Source organism: Athene cunicularia, assembly GCF_003259725.1.
Source record: "Athene cunicularia isolate RWA chromosome 9 unlocalized genomic scaffold, athCun1 chr9_part1, whole genome shotgun sequence".
In the NCBI taxonomy this organism is placed as follows: Eukaryota; Metazoa; Chordata; class Aves; order Strigiformes; family Strigidae; genus Athene; species Athene cunicularia.
In genome coordinates, this window is record NW_020799110.1 from 334463 (window position 1) to 350049 (window position 15587).

At 49.4% G+C, this 15587-nt stretch overlaps 1 long non-coding RNA gene across 7 annotated transcripts in view; it reads left to right on the forward strand.

Moving 5' to 3' along the window:
• Nucleotides 1-15587, forward strand: part of LOC113483276 — an 83623-nt gene that overhangs the window by 35632 nt on the left and 32404 nt on the right. For 5 of the 7 annotated variants that reach the window (XR_003399001.1, XR_003398999.1, XR_003399003.1 and 2 more), the window contains exons 4-7: nt 9152-9324; nt 9608-9871; nt 10488-10628; nt 11668-11791. This is a non-coding gene — a long non-coding RNA (uncharacterized LOC113483276). Of the gene's footprint in view, nt 1-9151; nt 9325-9607; nt 9872-10487; nt 10629-11116; nt 11280-11667; nt 11792-15587 lie in introns of all 7 variants that reach the window. The other 2 variants (XR_003399000.1, XR_003399004.1) reach the window with 2 other exon arrangements.

The window sequence follows — 15587 nt, forward strand, 5'->3', positions numbered from 1 at the left end:
TGTTATTCTCCAGTGAATCCGTAGGAGGAAGGCAGCATCGTGTTAACTGTTAACACTGGCTTTGGTTTCCTGGGTACACTCTTAGCCATCCCGGAGGATGCTCACAGGGGCCAGAAGATGACAGGAGTGCCATAACAGGTTTTTTACAAAGAAAACAAAACTTTCTGAAGCTTCAGAAATCTCTGCTGGCTCATGCTGTTTCTGAGATATGTCCAAGATGGTGGTCACATATGAGACCTTCGAGCTCCTTTTGAAGGTCCGAAGGCTTTGTTTTCCAGGAGAAAAGCCTCTCTGAGCACTATTTGTGTTGGACTGAACTTCAAACAAAATTGCTGCTAGGAACTGACAGCAGGCTATGTATGACAGCTAGTGGTACAGCACAGCCCTGTCAAGGAATGGATAATCCCCTACCCTTAAATATACTTTCTGTTGATGTTGGCAGTGTACAAACTTCTAGGGTTTTTGCCAGTTATCCCAGACGTAACACTGTAATGTAAAAGCGCCACTGAGGAAATATCTATGCAAATCTCTATTTCAGAACTTCTTAACTAAGTAATCTAAGTGGGCAAATATGCTTCAGCCTATGGGGGCTTACAGTAGAAGAGTGTTCAAAAGTAAAAGGAAAATATTTGGGAAGTGTTTTTTTACTGTTACACAGACCTGGAAATTGTATCAAATAAGGGGATATAGCAGTTATTCTTACAGCTTAGTTTTCCCCAGTTAATTTATTTTTCATGTCTATCGGAATTCCAAGGTACCAAAGCAAGGCCCTTCCTAATGTTCCTCTAAGCTTAAACTGACAGTTTAGTTGTCAAGGAATGGTGAAGGCTTTGACAAAGAATATCCCTGTGTTTTCATCTCAGTGCTGGAAGCAGGCAGTGTGAGGAGTTCCCAGGGAGCAGCCGCAGCCTGGGGCAGGTCCTGCATGGCCTCTGCTCCGGGAGCTGCTGCTCGGGGCAGGGGGCTGGCCGCAGCCCCGGGGTCAGCATAACCCGGCAGCCCCGCCACAGGCAACGTTTCCCATCTGCTGACCAGGGGAGGCCGTGTCCCGCAGCCACGGCGTGCTGTTAACGTACCTACGCGCCTTGGGAGTGGCCGGCGGGATCCCCAGCAGTGCCGGCAGGAGTTTGTTCTCTGATAGAGCTGCTCTGTGAGCTGGACTCGTGCTGGCAGGACTCTCAGAAGGGAACTTGCTTGCTGCAGGCAAACATACGAGTTTCCTTGCGTCGTGAAGACCCACAGGGCTGGTGATTTCCTTTCTTGGGTGTAGATCAGGTGACAAGCCCTTGTGCAGCACTGGCACGCCGTGGAGAATGTCCCCTGGCGCTCTCTGGGGGGCTCGCAGAGGCTCATAGGGGGCTGCAGCAGTGCCCTTGTGTTTGCGCGTTCCTCAGGGTTGGCCCCGAGTTCTGGTTCTGGCGCTGCCGCCCGGGCTCGCTGGGAGCCGCATCTGTACAAACACCAGCAGCAGTGTCACGTTTCCTCCTCGCAGCTGTTGGCAGAAAGAAGCCAGTGGTGTTGGTGGGATCAGATGTTCTGTGAGCTTGGGGAAGGAGGGACCTGGTATTGTTCCCCCTCAATTCTGTGACTATGTTGGGCGCTGTTTAGATTTTCTGTTGTTTGTGTTCTAAAGAAATTACCCTGAAATGAAATTAGAGATAAATGAAATCAAGTATCTGTCTGATGAGAAGTTTATGTAGATTCCATTTGTTTTCATCTCGAACTCAAATTTTAATTATTTATTTTTTACAGGAATAAAGCTTCAAATTAGACAGGAATTTCTTTATTTAAGTGCAACATGTTGATGTTCCCAGACTCAGTTGCGTTCAGTTTGTTGAACTGGCTTCAAAGTCAGTTCCCACTTGAAGCTTTTCCCCTGGAAAGCTGCATTTTTCAGCTAATTCCTCAGGAACCTGAATCCCTTCAAGTGTCAGGGTCCCCAGGGAGAGGTCAGTGCTCCCAGGGTGTGTTGGGCCGCTTGGCCACCGTGGCATCCGCGTTGTGTTAGGGGAAACACGATCCTGCTGGCGGCTCTGCGGCTCTGACAGCCTAATGGCTGCTTAAACTGACACGTAACTCAGCATTTCAGAATAAATTTTAAAAATAGACAATGAAATAAGCCACTTGCATTTTCTCAGCAAAAAGCTGAGTGTTTTCAGAAAAAAATTATGTTTTTCCACGCCATTTCATAGAAAGCGTTGAGGATGCCGGGTGCTTGGTGACAGAAGCGTTAGCTGCTGGTAACCACACCAGAGTCACGGGGGAGACCTCCTTGGTTGGACATCTGAATCCAGGGATCTAGCTTTGCCTTACACTGGCTGGTGCAATCACCGCAGGCCTGGCTGGAGTTAATTGCACAAAATGGGAAGCTTGCCAGGGGCTCGTTATCTTGGTTCAGTCATTAGCACAAAACCAGTGTAAGGATTAGCTGCTTGCTGTCTCAGGTGTTAGTGGTGATACCAGCCAACAAGCTCAGGTCTTGTCAGAAGCAGCACATGCTGGAAGAGGTGGCAGCCTTTCTGACTGATAACACATGTATCAGCTTTTTAAAATGCAAGTATTCCTCACTGGAATAATTTTATTTTATTCCTCTCTTTGAATAGTTTAATGTGTTTCAGATCTTCTCACTTTTCAGTCGGCAACCTGCACCTGCCTTTTCAGGGGTTTTGCAAACCTATGAGACAGATTTACTCATGTCTCTGACTGACGTTCCTGAAACTTTCCCGCCCTTCGTGGCAGCTTCACCGGGCGCTGTGGCAGCGGGGGTGCAGCTGCTGGGCTGTCACCGGTGGTGAGTGCTCACCGCTGTCACAGGAACTTCGTAGGGAGGGGAGGAAAGAATTGGGCTTTGAGATTCTGAGGGATATTACTTTGATAAGGAAAGAATATATTTAACTACTGTGGGGAAGCGTGGGATTTAGCTGTTCTGTAGTGTAGATGAGAAATTCTGGTCCTGAAAGTCTGTACAATTACTGAGGAAGCAATGAGAAAAGTCACATCCTTGTGGGCCCCAGGAGACCCTCCTGCAAATCAAGGCAGACTTAACATTCCTTAAACACTGCTTGAACAAGGGGAAAAAAGCCCCAAACTTGTTCCTCCTCCTGCTCCCCAGCATTTCAGGCCTCTGTTCTGTTTTATAAATAAGCAAAACAGAGACAAGGCCAATCTGTGAAGGATCCCTTTGGGAAAGGCCTTTGACCTTGCATAGAGACACCTGTCCGGGGGGGCTCCCATGCCCCCACGCTGTCCCAGAGAGCAGAGCTGGCCGCCTGCCCCGGCCAGCAGCGGTGCCTGCTCTGTGGCCCACCTGGAAGTGAAGCACAACCATGTTCTCGGGCTCGAGAGCACTAATTAACGAGCAGAACCAACAATGGTGGTGCTTCACCAACGGCTGAACTCCAACATTCCCCGTCCAGGGTTTCCGGGGGTGGCTGCAGCCGGGCTGTACGTGGGGGAGCGCGAGGAGCCGAGCGGTTCCCAGTCCCGCTGGTGCCATCTGTGAGGCGGCTCCGGGGAGCCTGAGCCCTGCGCCCTTTGGGTGCTGAGGCCCTGCCAGGAGCTGCGGCTCCCAGGAGCCAGAGCTGGGCCTGTGCGGGGCTTGGCCCACAGCGGGTGAGAGCCGCCAGGGCCGGCTCCACACCAAACCCTGACCCCGGTTTCTTAATAGATTCGTTCTTCCATAAACCACTTCGGAGAAGGAGCACTCTGTGCAGCAGCCTTTGCAGTCATGCCGTGAGCGAGTCCCTGATTTGCAGTAACCTCAGTGTGTTCTGGACGGTGTGAAAGGCCCTTTGCTTTAGGGAGTCATTTTTTGAGGGGCCTTAAATTTCTGAACTTCCAAACTACATTCTTGTGATTGAATATTTATTGTTGAACTCAGCATGAAATATAGAACAAAGCCTAAATCCAGGGATGCTCTTGACTTTAGCAGTAAACACTGACAGCATTTTTAATATATACTGTATTTTAGTGGTGAATGCTTAAAATTCTTCTTGTGTTTTGTGTCCTCAGCTATTTCTCTCTCTACTGTGGTTAGCCCTAGATTCTGTGTTGGAATGAGCAACATGCAGAGATCTAAGATTTATGATAAGCTTAGCCTAGACTGGTCTAATACATGTTTTATAGAAAAGTATAGATATTTTCTGGCAATGGCATAGATATTTTTTTTTCTTTTGACTTTAACGTGCTATTCTATCTACATGTTTAAAAAAATGGGTAAACGCCACAACGGTCAGTGGGGAGAACGGCTGCTCTTTTGTTAGCACTTGCAAGACTTGAACAGGACTTGACTCTCACCTAGTTAGAGCCTGCTGGTCCAAGATCACCGATTTCAGTCTATTCTGTCATTGGAAAATGTTAATTCTCTCAGAATTAACGTGTGGTGGTGGTGGGAATAGGGTTCAGTAGAGGGTCAGCGTGGCACTGACTGACAGCCTGAGTCTGTGGGCCTTGGCCTGGTCCAGCTGGCCAGGCCTAGTACCGTTTCCAAGGCACAGCTGTTAATCTCACTTACTCTGAAGTATTATCAAGAAATATAAATATACAGGACTGATGCAAATTCAAAAATCCACAAGACACCTTTTGTACTGTTTGACAAAATCACGTTTCTTTTTGTGTAAAATATCCTTGGTGTTTTGCTGATTCCAAAGAGAAATGCATTGCAAGCAGTTACAGCAGTAACTAATAAGTAGAACTGTAACTGCTTACCGAAAGAAAAAAACACTGTAATGATATAAGGACAGAGCTGGTACAAAAAAATATTCTTTATTAGAGTCAAAATGAGACAGAAGCAAAACAATGTGCTAGTATTTCCTCAGGGGTAGCACTTAAGTAGTTCTTTGCTTACAGAAATATATCACAGAAGGTTTGTATCAAAGTAAGGTTAGCCTGAGGTATTTGTGTGAGAGGAGATAACCATCTCCTCTTGGAATTTCACAGATAGGCTTATCAGGTAGGAGAAATAGGCACAGGAGTAATCAGAGCCTTCAAAAGACACTTTTTGTCCCTGGACCCTTCTCCAGAGAACACAATGTCCCGAGGGGACACTGAAACAAGAGTTGTCTGTATTAAGTGAAAAGCAGATACGTTCAAGTTATGGAGTTAAAGAAGGTGCACGTCCCGCTGTAGCTCTGTGCCCCGTGACCAGCACGCTGCAGTGGGTAATGCACCCATGGCCCAGGGCTCTGGGTTCCATGACACTGAGGCGCTCCCCAGCACCCCGGGTCTGCGGTGGTGTCTGCACCACGGCCTTGGGCTGCCCGTGTCCCCCCCCCGAGGCTCAGCCCTGAGGGAACCCGTGTCCTCGCTCGGCGCCTGCTCCGTAAGGCGCTGGACCCGCACAGGATGCGGAGCACTTGGCTCATCCCCTGCGCAGGAGCCGGGGAGAAGGTGCCGTCGGCCCCGGAGAGGAGGGGGAGGACACCTGGGAAGGGTCCCGTCTCCAGGAGGGGGGTGACAAAGGGCTGGCAGCACAGGAGGGGGGAGCCGCGAGGCCCCCAAAACCTCTCTGCTCTCGCTCCTGCTCTGGGCGTGTTGTGGCTTCCTCAGGCCCGTGGGCCAACTGACAGAAGGGCTCTGCTCTCTGCTCCGCTTTCCTCTGCGCCTGAGGAGAGCGACCACAGTGGTGTTGGGGGAGTCGGGGATCCAGCTTTCCACAGAGAAAGGAGGTTAAGGACAAGGTCTCTGTTCCTCCAGCTCATGATTCTGGCAAGTGTCAGAAAGAAAAGGGGCAAGGAAAGCGTGCTGCATTGCGCCAGGCCCGTTCTCAGATGGACACTAACCAGTGTTTTGTAAATTGTTCTCTAGAACTAAACTAAACGTGTTTCGTAAATTGTTTTCACTAATCTGGTTCAAAATCCCCATCAAATTTTGCCCTAAGTTAATACTTAGCTGTCTCAGGAATATTAGGTTAAGCTCATTGAGAATAACTAAGCTAAAATCGTGACCTGATCTAAATAAGTCTGTGCTAGCTTTAGTTTAAGAACCAATGACTGGTACAGCTTGTGTCTAGAGGCTGTGATCTGTCTGTGGGCAGAGAGAGGTGTCATGGTCTGATCTAACACAGGCTGGTGATTTCCATCAATGAATCTGAGAGAGATACCAAAAGAGCTACCAAATGACTCTCCAGAGCAGCAGCCTCTCACACAGATAGCATCCCAAAAAACGCCACTGGGTTTTCAAAAGGGTTCTAGCTCTTTCTAGCTCTCTTGTTTTCTTTTTAATATTGTTCTGTGACATCCAAGTGTTTTAAGACTTAAGGCATCAGCTGGGGGTAAAACACCTGCTTTTATTTCCAAGCAAGAAATCAGTGGGCAAGAAGGCAGGACTGGATTTCAGAGGAAGGAAAAGGCCCTCGGAGGCTGATAGAGCTGTCTTGGAGGTAAAGAAGTCCCAATGTGTTGGAGATACTATAGAAGAAGGCAGAGGTGCCCATAACTCCAAAACTCGTCCTGTTTGGGTTTGTCCCACCATCACAACTCTGGGCTGTGAGGAGAGCTGAAGCGTGTCTGCAGGGGAGTTTTGGGAGAGAATGACTTACACCAGATGTTCAGACTGCACAGTAATTAGCAGTAAAGAAGTCAAGAAAAGGTGAAGTTTTGTAGCTCTCTGTTTCCTTCAGCAGACACGTATCTTCAGGTTAAGCCACTGCTTTGGCATCCAAACGAGCTTTCCAGCAACCTCTCTTGGGTAGCAAGGGTAATCTTTCTGGATCAGCCCCCTTGTATAAAACAGACAAACTTCCCTTCTCCTAAGCAGACTTGTTTGGGTCGGGGACTGTCTCTGAGCGTACAGAAGTGACGCCCAGCCCCACGAAGAGCAGATCCCAGTTCTGCCCCGTGAGCGCTGCTGCAGCGCGGACACCAGCGCTTGCACCTGGCCCTGCTGGTGCTGTGGGGGCGAAGGGCAGCCCCTGGCATGGAGCGTTTCTGTAAACAACCCCCTCAGAAGCCAGGGAGAAGCCTCGTGCTCCAAAAGCATCTATTAATATGCAATTAATCAAATTATTTCTTCTTTTTTAAATTTTAACGCTAAAGAATACACTCTTTTTATGTTAATGCAGATATATAAAAAGTGCCAGACTCTAAGTACCAATCCATGGTTCTGTTGGGCTTCAAAATAGAAATGTTTTGAGTTCTCTACTCCAAGTTGTTTCTGAATTCTATAGAAGTTTCCCATAAAAGGGCTTTGTTTTCAGCTGTAGTGCCTGACTTTCCCCGAGAGCACGGCAGAGGGAATGGTGAGGTATGCCGTCATACTGAGCTGGTCATGTTAGCAAATTCTTTTCTAAAAAGAGGTGTCAGATTGTTCAGCCAGCTGAAGTAATCCAGTTGGCAGGAGAGTGACTTAATTCAATAAGCAGAATTTTAAAAACACTGTGGTTCTTTGTTTAACAGCCAGATTCTACAAAATTAGCTCCAGCTCTGAAATAATTTCTCTCCCCACCCTGCCCGTACTGTCCCCCTTCCGTCCTGCGTGTCACTGCCTCTCCTCACCGCTGGGTTTGTCGGTGCCGGTGGGTGCTGGAGTGGTCCCACCACGTTTGCCCCACACCCAGGTGCCCACGCTCTCGACTGAGGCTTGGGGCGCCCGAGAAGGACACGGGCCCCTCGGTGTCCGGGGCTCCTGTGTGTGCCCCGGGCAGGAATTCTCTCCGGAGGGAGAGCCAGGTGTCTAAAACAAATCCTGTGACTTGTGCAGGCAGATGGCAGAGGTCGATCTAAATCTGTAGTCGGGCCTGGCGGGGAGGACCCGCAGTGCTGGGAGGAAGAGCTGGGTGTTACCTGGGAATGTCTGTGAGGGGCTGAGCTGAGTTACCGTGAGCGCAGAGCGACGCCGCGATGCGCTGCTGCCGCCAGGCTGGGAGCACCCGCGGGCAGCAAACCTGGCGGAGGCTGGAAACGCTCAGGACCTGCAGCCACCTTTGCAGGGCAAGAATCTGGGCTGTAGTCCTGAGCCTGCCAGCTGCTGCGCCTCGCTCCCAGCAGAATGCCTTGTTCCCTTGTTTCTTCTCATCTCTTTTTTCTTTTCTTGTCTGTTGAGATGGGTGAGAACAGGAGTTACCTACCTGCTGCTGGCAGTTACTACTGGTGGGGGTAGGGTGGCTCCACCACTGCTCAGAGATGCTTCTTAACCTTTTCTCTCTCTTTTTTTTTTTCTGCCTGCCTTTCCAGAGTGCTGCTTGTTTGTGCACTGACCCGCTTCGAGGTTGTACATTTTGTATCACCATCAGCCCTGGAGCTTTTTTCCAAAGATATTTCTTCCCTTCTCCTGGCCTATGCTGCTCTTTTTACCTTTCCTGCTTTGTGAAAAGCCTCGCTGTTGGTTTGTGGGTTCCTCTTTAGTGAGGAACATCACTTTGATCTGTATTACTTGAAACCATGCGACGTTTGGTCCGAAGCACGTCCTGTGGGGAGGGGGCTCCGAGACTCCTGGTCACAGCTGGCAAGGCCTGAGTCTCCCGGACTGTTCCCTCCACGGCGCTCTGCTGGCTTTTGCCTTTCCTGTGGATAATGTTCTGCCCAGATCGGCCCCTTCTGAGCAGAGCTGGAGGAAGTAGGTTGGAACAACCAGGCCCAGGGCAGGGGTGGCCCAGCAGCAGGACCAGAGCAAAGCAGCCCGTGTCCCCTCCCCGGGCGCCCCTGTGCTGTCCGCGGGCAGGGGGGAGACAGTCGGGCAGACCCGCTCCTGCCCGAGGGAAGCACGGCGAGGTGGTCCCATGGAATTCCCTCCAGGGTCGTAGGCATGGAAAACACCGATTTTCCTGTTAGCCCATGTTTCAGATCATGTAGATGTTCAGAAATACGGCTGGCTTATGATGAGCAGTATGTGTCTGCCTTATTTATGTGGTGCCGGGTTTTACCCCCCCTCCTCCTGAGCCTGGCTGGAGGTGGCACCCCTGACCGCAGGGTCGGCAGAGCCTGCCTGCTGGGGGCAAAGGCAGCAGCGGGTGTTGCTCGCATCTCAGTCTGGCAGCCATGCTGTTATGAGTTGTGTCTGTTGTCCACCGATCCTTTGCTTTCCTTTTCAAATGTACTCTCATAATCTTAAACAAGCACAGATGCGACTGAAATTCCAGGCAGAATTGCACTGCAAATGTCACCCCTTCTTTTCTGCTACCACCATTTCATACATGATTTGCTTTCCATTTCAGGTCTGCTGGTTTCAGGCTGGAGTATTTTTTTACAGTCTGCATTATAAGAAAACCTGCGTGTGAAGAAAGGAAGAAGTAAATGGAAAACAAACTATAGGCGTGGCCATTAATTCTTCTGGGGAGAGGACGGCCTGCCTTCTGCAAGTGTCCAGACCTGCTGCGGGATATGCGAGGTAAAAATAGAAAGCAGAGTACTAAAAGAGGGAGTAAAGATGAACATGGGGGACTTGGTGGCCTAAATATAGATAATTCTGCCCCTCTCCAGTGACTTACAGTAACAGAGAATATTCTGCAGCCAGCGTGATCTGGCCAATACCCAAAATGTAACACAGAGACCTGACAGTAGGATTGCAGCTAGAAAATGTGGCATTCTCTTTGGCACAGCTGTCATATTATACTAAGCTAGTTACTTCCCTTTAATCCTAATTAATACTCTCTCTTTCCACTCTGAGCCAGGTTCTGTGGTCAGCAGTAATTCCGGGGGGTCTGCTGCTGTCCCCGCAAGAGCCCTCCGTCTTCGGCAGCCTGTTCCTTTGTGCTCCTTCCATGAGGGAGCAGCTGAAATCATGAACGAAACATCGCCAGTATTGAAGAGGACTCCTGGCATCCGCCCCTGCAGAAGAAATCAGTGTATTGTTCATTAAAGATACCCACACTCATACAGGGAACATGTTCCAGGGGGGCTGTGGCTGCCCCCTCCCTGGAAGGGCTCAAGGCCAGGTTGGACGGGGCTTTGGGCAACCTGGGCTGGGGGAAGGTGGCCCTGCCCGGGGCAGGGGGTGGCACTGGGTGGGCTTTGAGGTCCCTTCCAGCCCAAACCGTCCTGTGATTCTGTGCTTGCCAGACCGTGCCAGTTCAGGGTTTCTGTCAGAGGGAGGGGGAGGTCCCGCCCTGCCAAAACCCTCCCAGCCTCCTGCGCAGCCTGGGAGACACCACCAGGCCTCTTCCAGCCTGGGCTAGGTTTCCACCCCAAACCACTAAGTAATGTACAGAATAAATATATTTTGTGGGAGAGAGGGAGGGATACAAGCTGAGATCTGGTGTCTGGCTCCTTTAGGTAGCGCTGATGCTCACAGACATTACTGTATTCCCAGCGTTTTTCAGATTGTGTGATTTACTACAGTTTGCAAATACACACAGTAACCAGAAGTTATTAAATATGGCTGACTTTAAAGGACAATGTGTCTTTAACAAATGCTATATATATGTTATATAAACATTGCAAATGTTATACCATATAGTTTTTATAGTTTTAGACTGCTGTTAACGGGGACAAACAATGTTTGTAGTCTAAGAATACTGAAATGGTTTGGTCTCTATTTTTTTCTAATTATAGAATTTCATATTTACCAAAATAGATCTCCTTGCGCATGTGATGAAATATTTAATTCCAAACACAAGTATAAGATAAGTGCAGCTGGAGTGGATCTTGACTTGCATCAAGAAATCAAAGCAGGCACAAAGGGAAGAGCATACGGTACGTCAGACAGCGAGTTTTTAACCATACAGAAAGGGCTGATTAAAAGATGTTATTGTTGCACTTCAGTGGAAAAAACTGGGTGTATGCATGTGATGGACAATTATAATATCAGAAATAATTGGAATTAACACACTTTCTCTTACTCTTCAAAGACCGTGTGTGTCTGTGGGGTGGTAGGAGCGCGGGGTGGTGCTGGGAGTGACCCCGGTGATTCCTGCTGGGGGGACACTGCCTCTCGCACAGGTTAAGCCCAGCCAGGCTGGAGCTGGGCAGCAGAAGTGGGGGCGGGAGGGAGCCGGGCTGCAGCAGCGTGTGGCAATCCCCGTGGCCCTGACAGAGGCAGAGGGTCCAGTTCATGAGCGTTCCTTGAGCCACCCTCCCACTACCCATGTTTCCAGCACTCCCCCAGCCCAGGAGCACCTACCCCTTTTCCTTGGAACCCACCTGTTGACAAAAACACCTGAAAACACCTCACTCTGTCTCAGGCTCTCCCACCTGCAGCCGCTTTATGGAGCCCAGCACTTCCAGCTCTCCCACCATCTGTTCTGGCACCCAGGGACCTTCCCGGCCCATGCGAGGCGCGGCTCCGTGCCCGGTGGGTTTGGTGCAGCAGCACTGTGTCTTACTGTGATGATTGTGTGGGGCGAGGTGGGTTGGCCATATGTTGGTATCTGTAGCGTTATGCAAATGTTTGCATCTGTGGCAGTTCCCTAATGAAGTCATGTCCCTTAAATGTCTCAGAGGGGTTTCTCGGAGCTCGTCTCCAAGCCGCTGCTGGCTGCTGTCCCCAGCAGCGTCCCAGGAGCAGCCCGGCCAGTGCCTGTGGGGCCGAGGGGCCCGGGGCAGACCCGGCTCCGACACGCCACAAGCCCCGGTGGCTGCGCCTGCCGTGGAGGCGCCTGGGGAGGCCCTTCTCGGGGGAACCTCGCTTCACCAGGGGAGCAGGAGGACCCGTCTCCAGCTCAGCTGTCAGCCAAGGAGCAGCATGTCATTAAGCTGAGTAACAAACCTCCAAACCTTGGCTTTTTCTGCTCAGGAGCTGTGGCAGGATGTGAAGGCAGCACACGCGGGGAGCTGCGGCGTGGACCTCGCTGCGTAAGTCAGCGCTGCGGGCTGGGAAATGGACGTGGGCAGGTGTGGCCTTTGGAAAGGCTTCAGATGTAATCCATCAATCTACTGAGTAATGTCACGCTTTTGTACCACACAACCTCTTGGGAACTGCATTTGTGTAATTATTGTGTCTGTTCCTTTATGGTCTGAAAAACGTTGAGAATAGCAAATGCTTTCCAGAAGATTGGAAATGTTTTTGAGGGCTGATGCCTCTACTGGAAATCTTTGACATAGTCTGCAAGAATGTGGCTCAAGTGATAGAGTCAGGCCCAGGTACTTCAGTTGCCTTCCCCCAGGAGCTGATAATGACACTTGCTGCTGGCGGGGGGATGAACCTCAGACAGATTTTATGTCCCCGTGTCTTTGACAGCGTCCAAAGCCCGAGGCAGCCTGTGTTCCCTGGAAGAGCTCAGTACAGAGGAGTCACTTCCATCATCTTGATTTGTGCAGTGTTTTCCCAGTAGAGGTGCAGATGCTTGTGCAGTAATAACAGCTTGCGAAAGTTACTTTTTTTGGAAGCTCTAGAAATAATCTACAGGTCTCAGTAGTCCGAGGCCACAGGCAGGAGGAGGAAGGAGCAGTGCACCCCTACAATTTATCTTGATTGGGTTTTATTTAGTACCTGCCCCCAAGACATCCTTGAGCTTTTCCAGTCATTTTGCATCTGACAGCTACTCCAGAAGCAACAAATGTGTCTAGCAAGCATCCAAATGCCCCAAAACCCAATGAATTTTATCTTCAACCCAGATCTGGAGCAATTGTAGTGAATCAGTGCTGGTTTTCTAGATTGACGAGGTGTGTGACAGATTACTGCTCTGCCCAGTGTGCTGATAAAATGCTTTAATGATCCCGCACCCAGGAAGAGCAGCAACAATAGATGACAAGAAGTAACTTTTGTTCAGCACTTAGTCACACAGCAGTAGTCACCTGAGGTACAGAGAAAGCCTCCTGAAGCTTCACACAAGAGCTGCTGATGTTCTTCAGAGGTCCCTCAACAGCACCCCCAAAGAAAACGTGGTGAAACAAGTAGTTTAACTCTGAGGCAATAGCATGTTGCCATTGAAAAGCAGATTTCTTCCAGCCTTGAATCTGCTCTTTCTCTCTCTAAACCAACAGCACCTTTCATCTTGCTGTACTGATGAGGGACTTTTTCCCAGCATGCAGTTAAGTCCCATTGTTCCCCAGGAGCACATGCCTGTGGGGACTTCATCGCTCGATCACTATCAGTCCTTGCTGGACACTGCATTCCTTTAGGATAAAGCTTTAGACCAGCTTTTGTGCAAGCCAGCAATGAGGCAAACAGCCCCGATAGCCCAGGTCCCTCAGCCTAATCCAGACGTGCTGTGCTGAGGCAGTGACTGTTTGTCTTGTCTTTACTAGTTTGTGAGGGCATTTTAGAGCTTCTTTTTTGTTACTTCTTGCAAAAACTCTCCTTCCTCTCCCGAGTGGAATGAGATAAATCTTTAAATGGAGTACAGAGTTTTTCTGGCATTTATGTATTTTAAACACAGGTTAAACTCTGTGCCTGGAGCAGGCCACGGCCCTGGGGACAGCCAGCCTGGAGCAGTGACAGGGCCGAGTGGGGCCAGGCGTTCCTCTCCAGGAGGACGTGGCCCCCGTGGCAGCAGGCACAGAGGAGCGTGGGGAGGGTCACGGGGACGGTCCCAGGGGGCTGGAGTCTGCAGGGATAAAGGATTTGTGCCCAGTTCGTGTCCAGTGCACAGTAAGAATAGAGCTCAGCTCTCAGGTGGCCTGCAGCAGCCACAGGGCTCCCCTCTGCAGCTCTACTAAGCATCAGCAGTAAATGCACTTGCATTACCTTAAAATTACTTTCTCAAATGCATCTGTCAGTTTTCATGCTTTCCTTAATTAAAATGAGCCCATTCCAGCCTATACCTGCCCCTTCACATGCATCTCTACACGTATATCTGACCACAGCCGCCATCGTGTTTGGATCTATGTAACAACTGTTGTCTGGAGTCTGGAAATACTTGTGCACGTTCACAGTCCTGTGCAGTACAGGAATCCTGTGCAGTGCAAACTCCGTGTAACCTTTGTAGTGTCTGGAGCAACGGTAAAGAATTTGGGATTGGGAACGCACTGCATTGTTCTTTATTGGTACTGCATTCCGAAGAGAACAAACCAGGGCCTTGTTGTGCCAGGTTTTGCAATTTAAAAAAGCCTTTGCTGTAATGAATTTAGAGCCTAAGTGGCATTGTTCTGTTCTAGGTTATAAGTTGTTTTTCAGAAAACAAGTCCAGTTTATTAAGTTAAAATATATCCTAAAATATAAATTATGTCTAGCAAAGCCCCTCGGTGCTTCCATTCTTAGTATAAAACAAATCTATTACTTCTGTAGTTGAAAGTGCACATGCTAAAGAAAAACATAAAGTTTCTTTGTTTGATATTCTTTGTCTAGCTTTGTATGAAAGTTGGGATTATGTGACTATCTTGTGGCTGTAGCACTTGTCAGTTCATTTAAATCAATCTTTTAGTCTCTTAGTTGTTATCACAAATGTTTCTGTTTTTTTTGTGGCCATACCCAGATTTACAGTGCCTGGAACGAAGGGCCGCAGCGTGAACTCCCCTGTCATGGTCGACACAGGAGAGGTCACACAGATCCCCCGTTCACAGGCACTCCTGCCTGCCTGCCTGTCTGTGTCAGAGATGAAGTTTAGGTTGTTTTTCATATCATGATGCAAATGTAAAGCAAACCTTTTTTTGTAAAAGCTTGGAAGTGAAGTAGAAGTGTAAGAATCTGCTGAGAAGTGCATTGGAACATCTCAGCCCTTCTCAGGGCAATAGTGAGCAACGCAAGCTCTGCATGAGCAGGGGACTTGTGGAGATGGGCATCCTGGAAAAGGAACAGAGAAATCACGCGGGGATACGGGGCAGGCGGATTCACGGGGCCAGTCAGTGACTTTCACAAAGCCACCTTGTTCTTTTCCCAGTTTCAGGGGGTTTTCGTTTAACAAAGCAAGCAGCTGGGAAAATTACCCAGAAATATTTGACCTTCGGAAAGGCCTCTGAGGCACAATTACCTGATGTCCACTGAACTGGTTCACGTGGTTCCCACTCTAAATGATTCTCTGGGTTCACCCATGTGTGAAAAGGGGTCTGATTGTATGGAGGAGGGCAAATGAGAAAAGAAACTTCAGGAAGGAGAGAAATACACCAGGGAATTTTACTGTTGTGTTTGCTTCAAGGGAAGGAAAGGCCAGGTAAATGTAGGCAACTCAAAGCAGCTCTTTGGCTTCAACAAAAGAAGGTAACAGGAGAGATCTGGGGCATGGGCAGCCCTCGATGTCAGCCGTTCCATGCGGCTAGGTAGGACCTGCAGAATACATCGCTCTTAGCTGTCTCAGCCAGGTGACAAATGCTTTTTTTCCTCCAAGTACAACAAAAATATAACAAAAACCCTGGTTTCCCCCAGTGCCTTTTCTTTCCTTCTGCCCCTGGTTGCCCTGCGCACAGGGGAGACCCCTTGGCTGCCCAGTCACCAGTGACCATCCAGGGCCGTGCCCTCTCTGCAGAGTTTCAGTCCTTTCCACCAGGTGCTCCTGACACTGAACAAAGTAAGCGGGTTATCAAGGGCTGCCATCTCTGTTAGGCTGCAGGGAAAATACTTTTTTAAGGAGATAAATTCAGTGGTTGGCACAGAAGTGCCTCTACCTGTGCTCTTTTCAGTGGAAGGTGTAACGAGGTGCATGTAGAAGTATGACTTCAATGGTTTAGTATTGGCAGAGACATGAAGCAGCATTTTAGGTGCTGCCCCTGTGCTCTGACCTGCCAGCAGGGCTGCACGGGTGTGCGGGGACGGGCGCTCGTGCCCTGTGAGAACAGCAA